Below are 19,481 nucleotides of genomic sequence, written 5' to 3'. Positions count from 1 at the left end.
CCTAGGTTGCCCGGAACGTAGATATTACCATAACCTTCACACAGGTTGCAATTATTCGTTTTATACGGTGTAAAGGCTGTTGTGTTTATTTTGTATTTTATTTTTCTGGTGTTGACTTCTTAGGCCCTAGCTATTCGATCTGGAGGAACAACGCCGTAGAGTGAAGCCTAGGTTGCCCGGAACGTAGAAATGACCATTACTTTCACACTGATTGCAATTATTCCTTTTATACGATGGAAAAGCTGTTGTATTTATATCGTATTTTATGCTCCTGGCGTTGACTTCTAAGGACCTAACTATTCGATCTGGTGGAGCAACGCCCTAGAGTGAAGCCTAGGTTGCCGGAAACGTAGAAATGACCATTACTTTCACAATGTTTGTAATTATTCATTTTATACGATGGAAAAACTGTTGTACTTATATTGTATTTTAACCATCTGGCGTTGACTTCTAAGGCCGTAGCTATTAGATGTGGTGGAGCATCGCCCTAGGGTGACGCCTAGGGTGTTCGGAACGTAGAAATGACCATTACTTTCACACTGTTTGCAATTATTCATTTTATACGATGGAAAAGCTGTTGTACTTATATTGTATTTTATGCTTCTGTCGTTGACTCCTATGGCCGTAGCTATTAGATGTGGTGGAGCAACGCCCTACGCTGAAGCCTAGGTTGCCCGGGAAGCTGAAATGACCATTACTTTCACACTGTTTGCAATTATTCCTTTTATACGATGGAAAAGCTGTTGTATTTATATCGTATTTTATGCTTCTGGCGTTGACTTCTAAGGCCCTAACTATTCTATCTGGTGGATCAACGCCCTAGAGTGAAGCCTAGGTTGCTCGGAATGTAGAAATGACCATAACATTCACGCTGGTTGAAATTATTCTTTTAATACGGTGGAAAAGCTGTTGCATCTTTACTGTATTTTATGATTCTGGCGTTGACTTCTATGGCCCTAACGATTCGATCTGGTGGAGCGACGCCCTTGAGTGAAACCTAGGTTGCCCGGAACGTAGAAATGACCATAACTTTTACACTGGTAGCAATTATTCGTTTTATACAATGGAAAAACTGTTCTATTTATTTTGTATTTTATGCTTCGGGCGTTGACTTCTAAGGCCCTAACTGTTTGATCTGGTGGAGCAACGACCTAGAGTGAAGCCTAGGTTGCCCGGAACATAGAAATGACAATAACTTTCACACTGGTTGCTATTACTCGTTCTATACGATGGAAAGACTGTTATATTTATATTGTATCTTATGCTTCTGGCGTTGACTTCTTAGGACCTGACAATTCGATCTGGTGGGACAACGCCCTAGAGTGAAGCCTAGGTTGCCTGGAACGTACAAATGACCATCACTTTCACAAGGGTTGCAATTCCTCCTGTTATAGGATGGAAATACTGTTGTATTTCTATTGCATTTTATGCTTCGGGCATTGACTTCTAAGGCCCTAACTATTCAATCTGTTGGAGCAACGCCCTAGGGTGTAGCCTAGCTTGCCCGGAAAGTAGAAATGACTACAACTTTCATACTGGCTGCAATTATTCATTTTATACGATGGAAAAACTGTTGTACTGAATATTGTATTTTATTCTTATGGCGTTGAATTCTAAGTCCCTAGCTATTCGATATGGTGGAGCAACGCCCTAGAGTGAAACCTAGGTTACCCGGAACGCAGAAATGACCAGTACTTTCATACTGTTTGCAGTTATTCCTGTTATACGATGCAAAAACTTTTGCATCTATATTGTATTTTACGCTTCCGGCGTTGACTTCTAAGGCCCTAGCTATTCGATTTGGTGGAGCAACGCCCTAGAGTGGGGCCTAGGTTGCACGGTACGTAGAAATGACCAGTACTTTCATACTGTTTGCAGTTATTCCTGTTATACGATGGAAAAACTTTTGCATCTATATTGTATTTTATGCTTCCGGCGTTGACTTCTAAGGCCCTAGCTATTCGATTTGGTGGAGCAACGCCCTAGAGTGGGGCCTAGGTTGCCCGGTACGTAGAAATGTCCATTACTTTCACACTGTTTTCAAATATACATTATATACGATGGAAAATCTGTTGTATTTATGTTGCATTTTATGCTTCTGGCGTTGACATCTAAGGCCCTAACTGTTTGATCTGGTGGAGCAACGCCCTAGAGTGAAGCCTAGGTTGCCCGGAACGTAGAAATGATCATAACTTTCACACATGTTGCTATTATTCGTTTTATACGATGGAAAAACTGTTATACTTATATTTTATTTTATGCTTCTGGCGTTGACTTCTTAGGCCCTAACTATTCGATCTGGTGGAACAACACCCTAGAGTGAAGCCTAGGTTGCCTGGAACGTAGAAATGACCAGCACTTTCACACGGGTTGCCATTATTCCTGTTATAGGATGGAAAGACGGTTGTATTTTTATTGTATTTTATACTTCAGGCGTCGACTTCTGAGGCTGTAGCTATTCGATGTGGTGGAAGAACGCCATAGAGTGAAGCCTAGGTTGCCCGGAACGTAGAAATGACCATAAGTTTCATACTGGTTGCAATTATTCGTTTTATACGATGGAAAAACTGTTGTATTTATATTGCATTTTATGCTTCTGGCGTTCACTTCTTAGGCCCTAACTATTCGATCTGGTGGAACAACGCCCTAGGGTGAAGCCTAGGTTGCCCGGAACGTAGAAATGACCATAACTTTTACACTGGTAGCAATTATTCGTTTAATATGATGGAAAAGCTGTTGTATTTATATCGTATTTTATGCTTCGGGCGTTGACTTCTTAGGCCCTAACATTTCGATCTGGTGGAGCAACGCCCTACAGTGAAGCCTAGGTTGCCCGGAACGTAGATATTACCATAACCTTCAGACAGGTTGCAATTATTCGTTTTATACGGTGTAAAGGCTGTTGTGTTTATTTTGTATTTTATTTTTCTGGTGTTGACTTCTTAGGCCCTAGCTATTCGATCTGGAGGAACAACGCCGTAGAGTGAAGCCTAGGTTGCCCGGAACGTAGAAATGACCATTACTTTCACACTGATTGCAATTATTCCTTTTATACGATGGAAAAGCTGTTGTATTTATATCGTATTTTATGCTCCTGGCGTTGACTTCTAAGGACCTAACTATTCGATCTGGTGGAGCAACGCCCTAGAGTGAAGCCTAGGTTGCCGGAAACGTAGAAATGACCATTACTTTCACAATGATTGTAATTATTCATTTTATACGATGGAAAAACTGTTGTATTTTTATTGTATTTTGTGCCTCAGGCGTAGGCTTCTAAGGCCGTAGCTATTCGATATAGTGGAGCACCGACCTAGAGTGAAGCCTAGGTTGCTCCGAACGTAGAAATGACCACTTCTTTCACACTGTTTGCAATTATTCATTTAATATGATGGAAAAGCTGTTGTATTTATATCGTATTTTATGCTTCGGACGTTTTCTTCTTAGCCCCTAACATTTCGATCTGGTGGAGCAACGGCCTACAGTGAAGCCTATGTTGCCCGGAACGTAGATATGACCATCACTTTCAAACTGGTTGCAATTAATCCTTTTATACGATGGAAAAACTGTTGTATTTTTATTGCATTTTATGCTTCTGGCGTTGACTTCTAAGGCCCTAACTATTCTATCTGGTGGATCAACGCCCTAGAGTGAAGCCTAGGTTGCTCGGAATGTAGAAATGACCATAACATTCACGCTGGTTGAAATTATTCTTTTAATACGGTGGAAAAGCTGTTGCATCTTTACTGTATTTTATGATTCTGGCGTTGACTTCTATGGCCCTAACGATTCGATCTGGTGGAGCGACGCCCTTGAGTGAAACCTAGGTTGCCCGGAACGTAGAAATGACCATAACTTTTACACTGGTAGCAATTATTCGTTTTATACAATGGAAAAACTGTTCTATTTATTTTGTATTTTATGCTTCGGGCGTTGACTTCTAAGGCCCTAACTGTTTGATCTGGTGGAGCAACGCCCTAGAGTGAAGCCTAGGTTGCCCGGAACATAGAAATGACAATAACTTTCACACTGGTTGCTATTACTCGTTCTATACGATGGAAAGACTGTTATATTTATATTGTATCTTATGCTTCTGGCGTTGACTTCTTAGGCCCTGACAATTCGATCTGGTGGGACAACGCCCTAGAGTGAAGCCTAGGTTGCCTGGAACGTACAAATGACCATCACTTTCACAAGGGTTGCAATTCCTCCTGTTATAGGATGGAAATACTGTTGTATTTCTATTGTATTTTATGCTTCAGGCGTTGACTTCTGAGGCCGCAGCTATTCGATGTGGTGGAAGAACGCCATAGAGTGAATCCTAGGTTGCCCGGAGCGTAGAAATGACAATAACTTTTACACTGGTAGCAATTATTCGTTTTATACATTGGAAAAACTGTTCTATATATTTTGTATTTAATGCTTCGGGCGTTGACTTCTAAGGCCCTAACTATTCGATTTGGTGGAGCAACGCCCTAGAGTGGGGCCTAGGTTGCCCGGTACGTAGAAATGTCCAATACTCTCACACTGTTTGCAAATATACATTATATACGATGGAAAATCTGTTGTATTTATGTTGCATTTTATGCTTCTGGCGTTGACTTCTTGGGCCCTAACTATTTGGTCTGGTGGAGCAACGCCCTAAAGTGAAGCCTAGGTTACCCGGAACGTAGAAATGACCAGTACTTTCATACTGTTTGCAGTTATTCCTGTTATACGATGGAAAAACTTTTGCATCTATATTGTATTTTATGCTTCCGGCGTTGACTTCTAAGGCCCTAGCTATTCGATTTGGTGGAGCAACGCCCTAGAGTGGGGCCTAGGTTGCCCGGTACGTAGAAATGTCCATTACTTTCACACTGTTTTCAAATATACATTATATACGATGGAAAATCTGTTGTATTTATGTTGCATTTTATGCTTCTGGCGTTGACATCTAAGGCCCTAACTGTTTGATCTGGTGGAGCAACGCCCTAGAGTGAAGCCTAGGTTGCCCGGAACGTAGAAATGATCATAACTTTCACACATGTTGCTATTATTCGTTTTATACGATGGAAAAACTGTTATACTTATATTTTATTTTATGCTTCTGGCGTTGACTTCTTAGGCCCTAACTATTCGATCTGGTGGAACAACACCCTAGAGTGAAGCCTAGGTTGCCTGGAACGTAGAAATGACCAGCACTTTCACACGGGTTGCCATTATTCCTGTTATAGGATGGAAAGACGGTTGTATTTTTATTGTATTTTATACTTCAGGCGTCGACTTCTGAGGCTGTAGCTATTCGATGTGGTGGAAGAACGCCATAGAGTGAAGCCTAGGTTGCCCGGAACGTAGAAATGACCATAAGTTTCATACTGGTTGCAATTATTCGTTTTATACGATGGAAAAACTGTTGTATTTATATTGCATTTTATGCTTCTGGCGTTCACTTCTTAGGCCCTAACTATTCGATCTGGTGGAACAACGCCCTAGGGTGAAGCCTAGGTTGCCCGGAACGTAGAAATCACCATAACTTTTACACTGGTAGCAATTATTCGTTTTATACGATGGAAGAGCTGTTGTATTTATATTGCATTTTATGCCTCTGGCGTTGACTTCTAAGGCCGTAGCTATTAGATGTGGTGGAGCAACGCCCTAGAGTGACGCCTAGGGTAATCGGAACGTAGAAGTGACCATAACTTCCACACTGGTTGCAATTATTCATTTAATATGATGGAAAAGCTGTTGTATTTATATCGTATTTTATGCTTCGGGCGTTGACTTCTTAGGCCCTAACATTTCGATCTGGTGGAGCAACGCCCTACAGTGAAGCCTAGGTTGCCCGGAACGTAGATATTACCATAACCTTCAGACAGGTTGCAATTATTCGTTTTATACGGTGTAAAGGCTGTTGTGTTTATTTTGTATTTTATTTTTCTGGTGTTGACTTCTTAGGCCCTAGCTATTCGATCTGGAGGAACAACGCCGTAGAGTGAAGCCTAGGTTGCCCGGAACGTAGAAATGACCATTACTTTCACACTGATTGCAATTATTCCTTTTATACGATGGAAAAGCTGTTGTATTTATATCGTATTTTATGCTCCTGGCGTTGACTTCTAAGGACCTAACTATTCGATCTGGTGGAGCAACGCCCTAGAGTGAAGCCTAGGTTGCCGGAAACGTAGAAATGACCATTACTTTCACAATGATTGTAATTATTCATTTTATACGATGGAAAAACTGTTGTATTTTTATTGTATTTTGTGCCTCAGGCGTAGGCTTCTAAGGCCGTAGCTATTCGATATAGTGGAGCACCGACCTAGAGTGAAGCCTAGGTTGCTCCGAACGTAGAAATGACCACTTCTTTCACACTGTTTGCAATTATTCATTTAATATGATGGAAAAGCTGTTGTATTTATATCGTATTTTATGCTTCGGACGTTTTCTTCTTAGCCCCTAACATTTCGATCTGGTGGAGCAACGGCCTACAGTGAAGCCTATGTTGCCCGGAACGTAGATATGACCATCACTTTCAAACTGGTTGCAATTAATCCTTTTATACGATGGAAAAACTGTTGTATTTTTATTGCATTTTATGCTTCTGGCGTTGACTTCTAAGGCCCTAACTATTCTATCTGGTGGATCAACGCCCTAGAGTGAAGCCTAGGTTGCTCGGAATGTAGAAATGACCATAACATTCACGCTGGTTGAAATTATTCTTTTAATACGGTGGAAAAGCTGTTGCATCTTTACTGTATTTTATGATTCTGGCGTTGACTTCTATGGCCCTAACGATTCGATCTGGTGGAGCGACGCCCTTGAGTGAAACCTAGGTTGCCCGGAACGTAGAAATGACCATAACTTTTACACTGGTTGCTATTACTCGTTCTATACGATGGAAAGACTGTTATATTTATATTGTATCTTATGCTTCTGGCGTTGACTTCTTAGGCCCTGACAATTCGATCTGGTGGGACAACGCCCTAGAGTGAAGCCTAGGTTGCCTGGAACGTACAAATGACCATCACTTTCACAAGGGTTGCAATTCCTCCTGTTATAGGATGGAAATACTGTTGTATTTCTATTGTATTTTATGCTTCAGGCGTTGACTTCTGAGGCCGCAGCTATTCGATGTGGTGGAAGAACGCCATAGAGTGAATCCTAGGTTGCCCGGAGCGTAGAAATGACAATAACTTTTACACTGGTAGCAATTATTCGTTTTATACATTGGAAAAACTGTTCTATATATTTTGTATTTAATGCTTCGGGCGTTGACTTCTAAGGCCCTAACTATTCGATTTGGTGGAGCAACGCCCTAGAGTGGGGCCTAGGTTGCCCGGTACGTAGAAATGTCCAATACTCTCACACTGTTTGCAAATATACATTATATACGATGGAAAATCTGTTGTATTTATGTTGCATTTTATGCTTCTGGCGTTGACTTCTTGGGCCCTAACTATTTGGTCTGGTGGAGCATCGCCCTAAAGTGAAGCCTAGGTTACCCGGAACGTAGAAATGACCAGTACTTTCATACTGTTTGCAGTTATTCCTGTTATACGATGGAAAAACTTTTGCATCTATATTGTATTTTATGCTTCCGGCGTTGACTTCTAGGGCCCTAGCTATTCGATTTGGTGGAGCAACGCCCTAGAGTGGGGCCTAGGTTGCCCGGTACGTAGAAATGTCCATTACTTTCACACTGTTTGCAAATATACATTATATACGATGGAAAATCTGTTGTATTTATGTTGCATTTTATGCTTCTGGCGTTGACATCTAAGGCCCTAACTGTTTGATCTGGTGGAGCAACGCCCTAGAGTTAAGCCTAGGTTGCCCGGAACGTAGAAATGATCATAACTTTCACACATGTTGCTATTATTCGTTTTATACGATGGAAAAACTGTTATACTTATATTTTATTTTATGCTTCTGGCGTTGACTTCTTAGGCCCTAACTATTCGATCTGGTGGAACAACACCCTAGAGTGAAGCCTAGGTTGCCTGGAATGTAGAAATGTACATATCTTTCACACTGTTTGCAATTATTCATTTTATACGATGGCAATGCTGTTGCATTTATATTGTATTTTATGCTTCTGGCGTTGACTTCTTAGGCCCTAACTATTCGAACTGGTGGAACAATGCCTCAGAGTTAAGTGTAGGATGCCCGAAACGCCGAAATGATCATTACTTTCACGCTTGTTGCAATTATTCCTGTTATACCATGAAAAGACTGTTGTATTTTTATTGTATTTTGTGCCTCAGGCGTAGGCTTCTAAGGCCGTAGCTATTCGATATAGTGGAGCACCGACCTAGAGTGAAGCCTAGGTTGCTCCGAACGTAGAAATGACCACTTCTTTCACACTGTTTGCAATTATTCATTTAATATGATGGAAAAGCTGTTGTATTTATATCGTATTTTATGCTTCGGACGTTTTCTTCTTAGGCCCTAACATTTCGATCTGGTGGAGCAACGGCCTACAGTGAAGCCTATGTTGCCCGGAACGTAGATATGACCATCACTTTCAAACTGGTTGCAATTAATCCTTTTATACGATGGAAAAACTGTTGTATTTTTATTGCATTTTATGCTTCTGGCGTTGACTTCTAAGGCCCTAACTATTCTATCTGGTGGATCAACGCCCTAGAGTGAAGCCTAGGTTGCTCGGAATGTAGAAATGACCATAACATTCACGCTGGTTGAAATTATTCTTTTAATACGGTGGAAAAGCTGTTGCATCTTTACTGTATTTTATGATTCTGGCGTTGACTTCTATGGCCCTAACGATTCGATCTGGTGGAGCGACGCCCTTGAGTGAAACCTAGGTTGCCCGGAACGTAGAAATGACCATAACTTTTACACTGGTAGCAATTATTCGTTTTATACAATGGAAAAACTGTTCTATTTATTTTGTATTTTATGCTTCGGGCGTTGACTTCTAAGGCCCTAACTGTTTGATCTGGTGGAGCAACGCCCTAGAGTGAAGCCTAGGTTGCCCGGAACATAGAAATGACAATAACTTTCACACTGGTTGCTATTACTCGTTCTATACGATGGAAAGACTGTTATATTTATATTGTATCTTATGCTTCTGGCGTTGACTTCTTAGGCCCTGACAATTCGATCTGGTGGGACAACGCCCTAGAGTGAAGCCTAGGTTGCCTGGAACGTACAAATGACCATCACTTTCACAAGGGTTGCAATTCCTCCTGTTATAGGATGGAAATACTGTTGTATTTCTATAGTATTTTATGCTTCAGGCGTTGACTTCTGAGGCCGCAGCTATTCGATGTGGTGGAAGAACGCCATAGAGTGAAGCCTAGGTTGCCCGGAACGTAGAAATGACCATAACTTTCATACTGGTTGCAATTATTCGTTTTATATGATGGAAGAACTGTTGTATTTATATTGTATTTTATGCTGCTGGCGTTCACTTCTTAGGCCCTAACTATTCGATCTGGTGGAACAACGCCCTGGGGTGAAGCCTAGGTTGCTGGAACGTAGAAATGACCATAACTTTCACACTGGTTGCTATTATTCGTTTTATACGATGGAAAAACTGTTCTATTTATTTTGTATTTTATGCTTCGGGCGTCGACTTCTAAGGCCCTAACAATTCAATCTGTTGGAGCAACGCGCAAGGGTGAAGCCTAGGTTGCCCGGAAAGAAGAAATGACGTTAACTTTCATACTGGTTGCAATTATTCGTTTTATACGATGGAAAAACTGTTGTATTTATATTGCATTTTATGCTTCTGGCGTTGACTTCTATTGCACTAACTATTCGATCTGGCGGAGCAACGCCCTAGAGTGAAGCCGAGGTTCCCCGGAACGTAGAAATGACCATCACTTTCAAACTGGTTGCAATTATTCCTGTTATATGACGGAAAAACTGTTGTATTTTTATTGCATTTTATGTTTCGGGCATTGACTTCTATGGCCCTAACTATTCAATCTGTTGGAGCAACGCCCTAGGGTGTAGCCTAGGTTGTCCGGAAAGTAGAAATGACCATAACTTTCATACTGGTTGCAATTATTCGTTTTATATCATGGAAAAACTGTTGTATTCATATTGTATTTTATGCTGCTGGCGTTCACTTCTTAGGCTCTGACTATTCGATCTGGTGGAACAACGCCCTGTGGTGAAGTCTAGGTTGCTCGGAACGTAGAAATGACCGTTACTTTCACACTGGCTGCTATTATTCGCTTTATACGATTGAAAAATTGTTATATTTATATTGTATTTTATGCTTCTGGCGTTGCCTTCTTAGGCCCAAACTGTTCGATCTGGTGGAACAACGCCCTAGAGTGAAGCCTAGGTTACCCGGAACGTAGAAATGACCAGTACTTTCACACTGTTAGCTATTATTCGTTCTACACGATGGAAAAACTGTTATATTTATATTGTATCTTATGCTTCTGGCGTTGACTTCTTAGGCCCTAACAATTCGATCTGGTGGAACAACGCCCTAGAGTGAAGCCTAGGTTGCCTGGAACGTACAAATGACCATCACTTTCACACGGGTTGCAATTATTCCTGTTATAGGATGGAAAGACTGTTGTCTTTTTATTGTATTTTATGCTTCAGGCGTAGGCTTCTAAGGTCGTAGCTATTCGATATGGTGGAGCACCGACCTAGAGTGAAGTCTAGGTTGCTCGGAACGTAGAAATGACCACTTCTATCACACTGTTTGCAATTATTCCTTTTATACGATGGAAAATCTGTTGTATTTATTTTGCATTTTATGCTTCTGGCGTTGACATCTAAGGCCCTAACTGTTTGATCTGGTGGAGCAACGCCCTAGAGTGAAGCCTAGGTTGCCCGGAACGTAGAAATGATCATAACTTTCACACATGTTGCTATTATTCGTTTTATACGATGGAAAAACTGTTATACTTATATTTTATTTTATGCTTCTGGCGTTGACTTCTTAGGCCCTAACTATTCGATCTGGTGGAACAACACCCTAGAGTGAAGCCTAGGTTGCCTGGAATGTAGAAATGTACATATCTTTCACACTGTTTGCAATTATTCATTTTATACGATGGCAATGCTGTTGCATTTATATTGTATTTTATGCTTCTGGCGTTGACTTCTTAGGCCCTAACTATTCGAACTGGTGGAACAATGCCTCAGAGTTAAGTGTAGGATGCCCGAAACGCCGAAATGATCATTACTTTCACGCTTGTTGCAATTATTCCTGTTATACCATGAAAAGACTGTTGTATTTTTATTGTATTTTGTGCCTCAGGCGTAGGCTTCTAAGGCCGTAGCTATTCGATATAGTGGAGCACCGACCTAGAGTGAAGCCTAGGTTGCTCCGAACGTAGAAATGACCACTTCTTTCACACTGTTTGCAATTATTCATTTAATATGATGGAAAAGCTGTTGTATTTATATCGTATTTTATGCTTCGGACGTTTTTTTCTTAGGCCCTAACATTTCGATCTGGTGGAGCAACGGCCTACAGTGAAGCCTATGTTGCCCGGAACGTAGATATGACCATCACTTTCAAACTGGTTGCAATTAATCCTTTTATACGATGGAAAAACTGTTGTATTTTTATTGCATTTTATGCTTCTGGCGTTGACTTCTAAGGCCCTAACTATTCTATCTGGTGGATCAACGCCCTAGAGTGAAGCCTAGGTTGCTCGGAATGTAGAAATGACCATAACATTCACGCTGGTTGAAATTATTCTTTTAATACGGTGGAAAAGCTGTTGCATCTTTACTGTATTTTATGATTCTGGCGTTGACTTCTATGGCCCTAACGATTCGATCTGGTGGAGCGACGCCCTTGAGTGAAACCTAGGTTGCCCGGAACGTAGAAATGACCATAACTTTTACACTGGTAGCAATTATTCGTTTTATACAATGGAAAAACTGTTCTATTTATTTTGTATTTTATGCTTCGGGCGTTGACTTCTAAGGCCCTAACTGTTTGATCTGGTGGAGCAACGCCCTAGAGTGAAGCCTAGGTTGCCCGGAACATAGAAATGACAATAACTTTCACACTGGTTGCTATTACTCGTTCTATACGATGGAAAGACTGTTATATTTATATTGTATCTTATGCTTCTGGCGTTGACTTCTTAGGCCCTGACAATTCGATCTGGTGGGACAACGCCCTAGAGTGAAGCCTAGGTTGCCTGGAACGTACAAATGACCATCACTTTCACAAGGGTTGCAATTCCTCCTGTTATAGGATGGAAATACTGTTGTATTTCTATTGTATTTTATGCTTCAGGCGTTGACTTCTGAGGCCGCAGCTATTCGATGTGGTGGAAGAACGCCATAGAGTGAAGCCTAGGTTGCCCGGAACGTAGAAATGACCATAACTTTCATACTGGTTGCAATTATTCGTTTTATATGATGGAAGAACTGTTGTATTTATATTGTATTTTATGCTGCTGGCGTTCACTTCTTAGGCCCTAACTATTCGATCTGGTGGAACAACGCCCTGGGGTGAAGCCTAGGTTGCTGGAACGTAGAAATGACCATAACTTTCACACTGGTTGCTATTATTCGTTTTATACGATGGAAAAACTGTTCTATTTATTTTGTATTTTATGCTTCGGGCGTTGACTTCTAAGGCCCTAACAATTCAATCTGTTGGAGCAACGCGCAAGGGTGAAGCCTAGGTTGCCCGGAAAGAAGAAATGACGTTAACTTTCATACTGGTTGCAATTATTCGCTTTATACGATTGAAAAATTGTTATATTTATATTGTATTTTATGCTTCTGGCGTTGCCTTCTTAGGCCCAAACTGTTCGATCTGGTGGAACAACGCCCTAGAGTGAAGCCTAGGTTACCCGGAACGTAGAAATGACCAGTACTTTCACACTGTTTGCTATTATTCGTTCTACACGATGGAAAAACTGTTATATTTATATTGTATCTTATGCTTCTGGCGTTGACTTCTTAGGCCCTAACAATTCGATCTGGTGGAACAACGCCCTAGAGTGAAGCCTAGGTTGCCTGGAACGTACAAATGACCATCACTTTCACACGGGTTGCAATTATTCCTGTTATAGGATGGAAAGACTGTTGTCTTTTTATTGTATTTTATGCTTCAGGCGTAGGCTTCTAAGGCCGTAGCTATTCGATATGGTGGAGCACCGACCTAGAGTGAAGTCTAGGTTGCTCGGAACGTAGAAATGACCACTTCTATCACACTGTTTGCAATTATTCATTTAATATGATGGAAAAGCTGTTGTATTTATATCGTATTTTATGCTTCTGGCGTTGACTTCTAAGGACCTAACTATTCGATCTGGTGGAGCAACGCCCTAGAGTGAAGCCTAGGTTGCTCGGAATGTAGAAATGACCAGTACTTTCACACTGTTTGCAGTGACTCCTGTTATACGATGGAAAAACTGTTGCATCTTTATTGTATTTTATGCTTCTGGCGTTCACTTCTTAGGCCCTAACTATTCGATCTGGTGGAACAACGACCTAGGGTGAAGCCTAGGTTGTCCGGAACGTAGAAATGACCATAACTTTTACACAGGTAACAATTATTCGTTTTATACAACGGAAAAACTGTTCTATTTATTTTGCATTTTATGCTTCTGGCGTTGACTTCTAAGGCCCTAACTGATTTATCTGGAGGAGCAACGCCCTAGTGTGAAGCCTAGATTGCCCGGAACGTTGAAATGACCATAACTTTCACACTCGTTGTTAATATTCGTTTTATACGATGGAAAAACTGTTAAATTTATATTGTATTTTATTCTTATGGCGATGAATTCTAAGTCCCTAGCTATTCGATATGGTGGAGCAACGCCCTAGAGTGAAACCTAGGTTACCCGGAACGCAGAAATGACCAGTACTTTCATACTGTTTGCAGTTATTCCTGTTATACGGTGGAAAAACTTTTGCATCTATATTGTATTTTACGCTTCCGGCGTTGACTTCTAAGGCCCTAGATATTCGATTTGGTGGAGCAACGCCCTAGAGTGGGGCCTAGGTTGCCCGGTACGTAGAAATGTCCATTACTCTCACACTGTTTGCAAATATACATTATATACGATGGAAAATCTGTTGTATTTATGTTGCATTTTATGCTTCTGGCGTTGACTTCTTGGGCCCTAACTATTTGGTCTGGTGGAGCAACGCCCTAAAGTGAAGCCTAGGTTACCCGGAACGTAGAAATGACCAGTACTTTCATACTGTTTGCAGTTATTCCTGTTATACGATGGAAAAACTTTTGCATCTATATTGTATTTTATGCTTCCGGCGTTGACTTCTAAGGCCCTAGCTATTCGATTTGGTGGAGCAACGCCCTAGAGTGGGGCCTAGGTTGCCCGGTACGTAGAAATGTCCATTACTTTCACACTGTTTGCAAATATACATTATATACGATGGCAATGCTGTTGCATTTATATTGTATTTTATGCTTCTGGCGTTGACTTCTTAGGCCCTAACTATTCGAACTGGTGGAACAATGCCTCAGAGTTAAGTGTAGGATGCCCGAAACGCAGAAATGATCATTACTTTCACGCTTGTGCAATTATTCCTGTTATACCATGAAAAGACTGTTGTATTTTTATTGTATTTTGTGCCTCAGGCGTAGGCTTCTAAGGCCGTAGCTATTCGATATGGTGGAGCACCGCCCTAGAGTGAAGCCTAGGTTGCTCGAAACGTAGAAATGACCACTTCTTTCACACTGTTTGCAATTATTCATTTAATATGATGGAAAAGCTGTTGTATTTATATCGTATTTTATGCTTCGGGCGTTGACTTCTTAGGCCCTAACAATTCGATCTGGTGGAACAACACCCTAGAGTGAAGCCTAGGTTGCCTGGAACGTACAAATGACCATCACTTTCACACGGGTTGCAATTATTCCTGTTATAGGATTGAAAGACTGTTGTCTTTTTATTGTATCTTATGCTTCAGGCGTAGGCTTCTAAGGCCGTAGCTATTCGATATGGTGGAGCACCGACCTAGAGTGAAGCCTAGGTTGCTCGGAACGTAGAAATGACCACTTCTTTCACACTGTTTGCAATTATTCATTTAATATGATGGAAAAGCTGTTGTATTTATATCGTATTTTATGCTTCGGGCGTTTTCTTCTTAGGCCCTAACATTTCGATCTGGTGGAGCAACGGCCTACAGTGAAGCCTATGTTGCCCGGAACGTAGATATGACCATCACTTTCAAAGTGGTTGCAATTAATCCTTTTATATGATGGAAAAACTGTTGTATTTTTATTGCATTTTATGCTTCTGGCGTTGACTTCTAAGGCCTTAACTATTCTATCTGGTGGATCAACGCCCTAGAGTGAAGCCTAGGTTGCTCGGAATGTAGAAATGACCATAACATTCACGCTGGTTGAAAGTATTCGTTTAATACGGTGGAAAAGCTGTTGCATCTTTACTGTATTTTATGATTCTGGCGTTGATTTCTATGGCCCTAACGATTCGATCTGGTGGAGCGACGCCCTTGAGTGAAGCCTAGGTTGCCCGGAACGTAGAAATGACCACCACTTTCAAACTGGTTGCAATTAATCCTTTTATACGATGGAAAAACTGTTGTATTTTTATTGCATTTTATGCTTCCGGCGTTGACTTCTAAGGCCCTAACTATTCAATCTTTTGGAGCATCGCCCAAGGGTGAAGCCTAGGTTGCCCGGAACGTAGAAATGACCATTAATTTCACAATGTTTGCAATTATACATTTTATACAATGGAAAAACGGTTGTACTTATATTGTGTTTTATTCTTCTGGCTTTGAATTCCAAGTCCCTAGCTATTCGATCTGGTGGAGCAACGTCCTAGCGAGAAACCTAGGTTGCCCGGAACGTAGAAATAACCACAACTTTCATACTTGTTGCAATTATTCGTTTCATACGATGGAAAAACTGTTGTATTTATATTGCTTTTTATGCTTCTGGCGGTGACTCCTAAGGCCCTAACTATTCAATCTGTTGGAGCAACGCCCAAGCGTGTAGCGTAGGTTGCCCGGAAAGTAGAAATGACCACAACTTTCATACTGGTTGCAATTACTCGTTCTATATGATGGAAAAACTGTTGTATTTATATTGTATTTTATGCTTCTGGCGTTCACTTCTTAGGCCCTAACTATTCGATCTGGTGGAGCAACGCACTAGAGTGAAGCAGAGGTTGCCCGGAACGTAGAAATGACCATCACTTTCAAACTAGTTGCAATTACTCCTGTCTTATGATGGAAAAACTGTTGTATTTTTATTGCGTTTTGTGCTTCGGTCATTGACTTCTAAGGCCCTAACTATTCAATCTGTTGGAGCAACGCCCTAGGGTGTAGCCTAGGTTGCCCGGAACGTAGAAATGACCATAACTTTCACACTGGTCGCTATTATTGGTTTTATACGATGGAGAAACTGTTATATTTATATTGTACTTTATGCTTCTGGCGTTGCCTTCTTAGGCCCTAACTGTTCTATCTGGTAGAACAACGCCCTAGAGTGAAGCCGAGGTTGCCCGGAACGTAGAAATGACCATTACTTTCACACTGTTTGCAATTATTCCTTTTATACGATGGAAAAGCTGTTGTATTTATATCGTATTTTATGCTTCTGGCGTTGACTTCTAAGGACCTAACTATTCGATCTGGTGGAGCAACGCCCTAGAGTGAAGCCTAGGTTACCCGGAACGTAGAAATGACCAGTACTTTCACACTGTTTGCAGTGACCCCTGTTATACGACGGAAATACTGTTGCATCTTTATTGAATTTTATGCTTCTGGCGATGACTTCTAAAGCCCTAACTATTCTATCTGGTGTATCAACGCCCTAGAGTGAAGCCTAGGTTGCTCGGAATGTAAAAATGACCATAACATTCACACTGGTTGAAATTATTCGTTTTATACGATGGAAAAACTGTTATATTTAAGTTGTATTTTATGCTTCTGGCGTTGATTTCTTAGGCCCTAACTATACAATCTGGAGGAACAACACACTCGAGTGAGGCCTAGGTTCCCCGGAACGTAGAAATGACCATCACTTCCATACTGGTAGCAATCATTCGTTTTATACGATGGAAAAACTGTTGTATTTTTATTGCATTTTATGCTTCCGTCGTTGACTTCTAAGGCCCTAACTATTCAATCTGTTGGAGCAACGCCCTAGGGTGAAGCCTAGGTTGCCCGGAAAGTAGAAATGACGTTAACTTTCATACTGATTGCAATTATTCGTTTTATACGATGGAAAAACTGTTGTATTTATATTGTTTTTTATGCTTCTGGCGTTGACTTCTAAGGCACTAACTATTCGATCTGGTGGAGCAACGCCCTGTGGTGAAGCCTAGGTTGCCCGGAACGTAGAAATGACCATAACTTTCACACTGGTTGCTATTATTCGCTTTATACGATGGAAAAACTGTTATATTTATATTGTATTTTATGCTTCTGGAGTTGCCTTCTTAGGCCCTAACTGTTCGATCTGGTGGAACAACGCCCTAGAGTGAAGCCTAGGTTACCCGGAACGTAGGAATGACCAGTACTTTCACACTGTTTGCAGTTACTCCTGTTACACGATGGAAAAACTGTTGCATCTTTATTGAATTTTATGCTTCTGGCGTTGACTTCTAAGGCCCTAACTATTCTATCTGGTGGATCAACATCCTAGAGTGAAGCCTAGGTTGCTCGGAATGTAAAAATTACCATAACATTCTCACTGGCTGAAATTATTCGTTTTATACGATGGAAAAGCTGTTGCATCTTTATTGTATTTTATGCTTCTGGCGTTGACTTCTAAGGCCCTAACTATTCGATCTGGTGGAGCAACGCCCTAGAGTGAAGCCTAGGTTGCCCGGAACGTAGAAATGACCATAACTTTCATACTGGTTGCAATTATTCGTTTTATACGATGGAAAAACTGTTGTATTTATATTGCATTTTATGCTTCTGGCGTTGACTTCTAATGCACTAACTATTCGATCTGTCGGAGTAACGCCCTAGAGTGAAGCCGAGGTTTCCCGGAACGTAGAAATGACCATCACTTTCAAACTGGTTGCAATTATTCCTGTTATATGACTGAAAAACTGTTGTATTTATTTTGTATTTTATGCCTCGGGCGTTGACTTCTAAGGGCCTAACTATTCAATCTGTTGGAGCAACGCGCAAGGGTGAAGCCTAGGTTGCCCGGAAAGAAGAAATGACGTTAACTTTCATACTGGTTGCAATTATTCGTTTTATACGATGGAAAAAATGTTGTATTTATATTGCATTTTATGTTTCGGGCATTGACTTCTATGGCCCTAACTATTCAATCTGTTGGAGCAACGCCCTAGGGTGTAGCCTAGGTTGCCCGGAAAGTAGAAATGACCATAACTTTCATACTGGTTGCAATTATTCGTTTTATATCATGGAAAAACTGTTGTATTCATATTGTATTTTATGCTGCTGGCGTTCACTTCTTAGGCCCTGACTATTCGATCTGGTGGAACAAAGCCCTGTGGTGAAGTCTAGGTTGCACGGAACGTAGAAATGACCGTCACTTTCACACTGGTTGCTATTATTCGCTTTATACGATTGAAAAATTGTTATATTTATATTGTATTTTATGCTTCTGGCGTTGCCTTCTTAGGCCCAAACTGTTCGATCTGGTGGAACAGCGCCCTAGAGTGAAGCCTAGGTTACCCGGAACGTAGAAATGACCAGTACTTTCACACTGTTTGCAGTTACTCCTGTTATACGATGGAAAAACTGTTGCATCTTTATTGAATTTTATGCTTCTGGCGTTGACTTCTAAGGCCCTAACTATTCGATCTGGTGGAGCAACGCCCTAGAGTGAAGCCTAGGTTGCCCGGAAAGTAGAAATGACCATAACTTTCATACTGGTTGCAATTATTCGTTTTATATCATGGAAAAACTGTTGTATTCATATTGTATTTTATGCTGCTGGCATTCACTTCTTAGGCCCTAACTATTCGATCTGGTGTAAGAACGCCCTGTGGTGAAGTCTAGGTTGCCCGGAACGTAGAAATGACAATAACTTTCACACTGGTTGCAATTATTTGTTTTATACGATGGAAAAGCTGTTGTATTTATATCGCATTTTATGCTTCTGGCGTTGACTTCTTAGGCCCTAACTATTCGATCTGGTGGAACAACGCCCTAGAGTAAAGCCCAGGTTGCGCGGAACGTAGAAATGACCATAGCTATCATACTGGTTGCAATTATTCGTTTTATATGATGGAAAAACTGTTATATTTATATTGTATTTTATGCTTCTGGCGTTCACATCTTAGGCCCTAACTATTCGATCTGGTGGAACAACGCCCTAGAGTGAAGCCTAGGTTACCCGGAACGTAGGAATGACCAGTACTTTCACACTGTTTGCAGTTACTCCTGTTACACGATGGAAAAACTGTTGCATCTTTATTGAATTTTATGCTTCTGGCGTTGACTTCTAAGGCCCTAACTATTCTAACTGGTGGATCAACATCCTAGAGTGAAGCCTAGGTTGCTCGGAATGTAAAAATTACCATAACATTCTCACTGGCTGAAATTATTCGTTT

This window comes from Calliopsis andreniformis, unplaced genomic scaffold, assembly GCF_051401765.1.
Source record: "Calliopsis andreniformis isolate RMS-2024a unplaced genomic scaffold, iyCalAndr_principal scaffold0007, whole genome shotgun sequence".
NCBI classification, from domain to species: domain Eukaryota; kingdom Metazoa; phylum Arthropoda; class Insecta; order Hymenoptera; family Andrenidae; genus Calliopsis; species Calliopsis andreniformis.
This window is presented reverse-complemented; position numbering follows the sequence as displayed.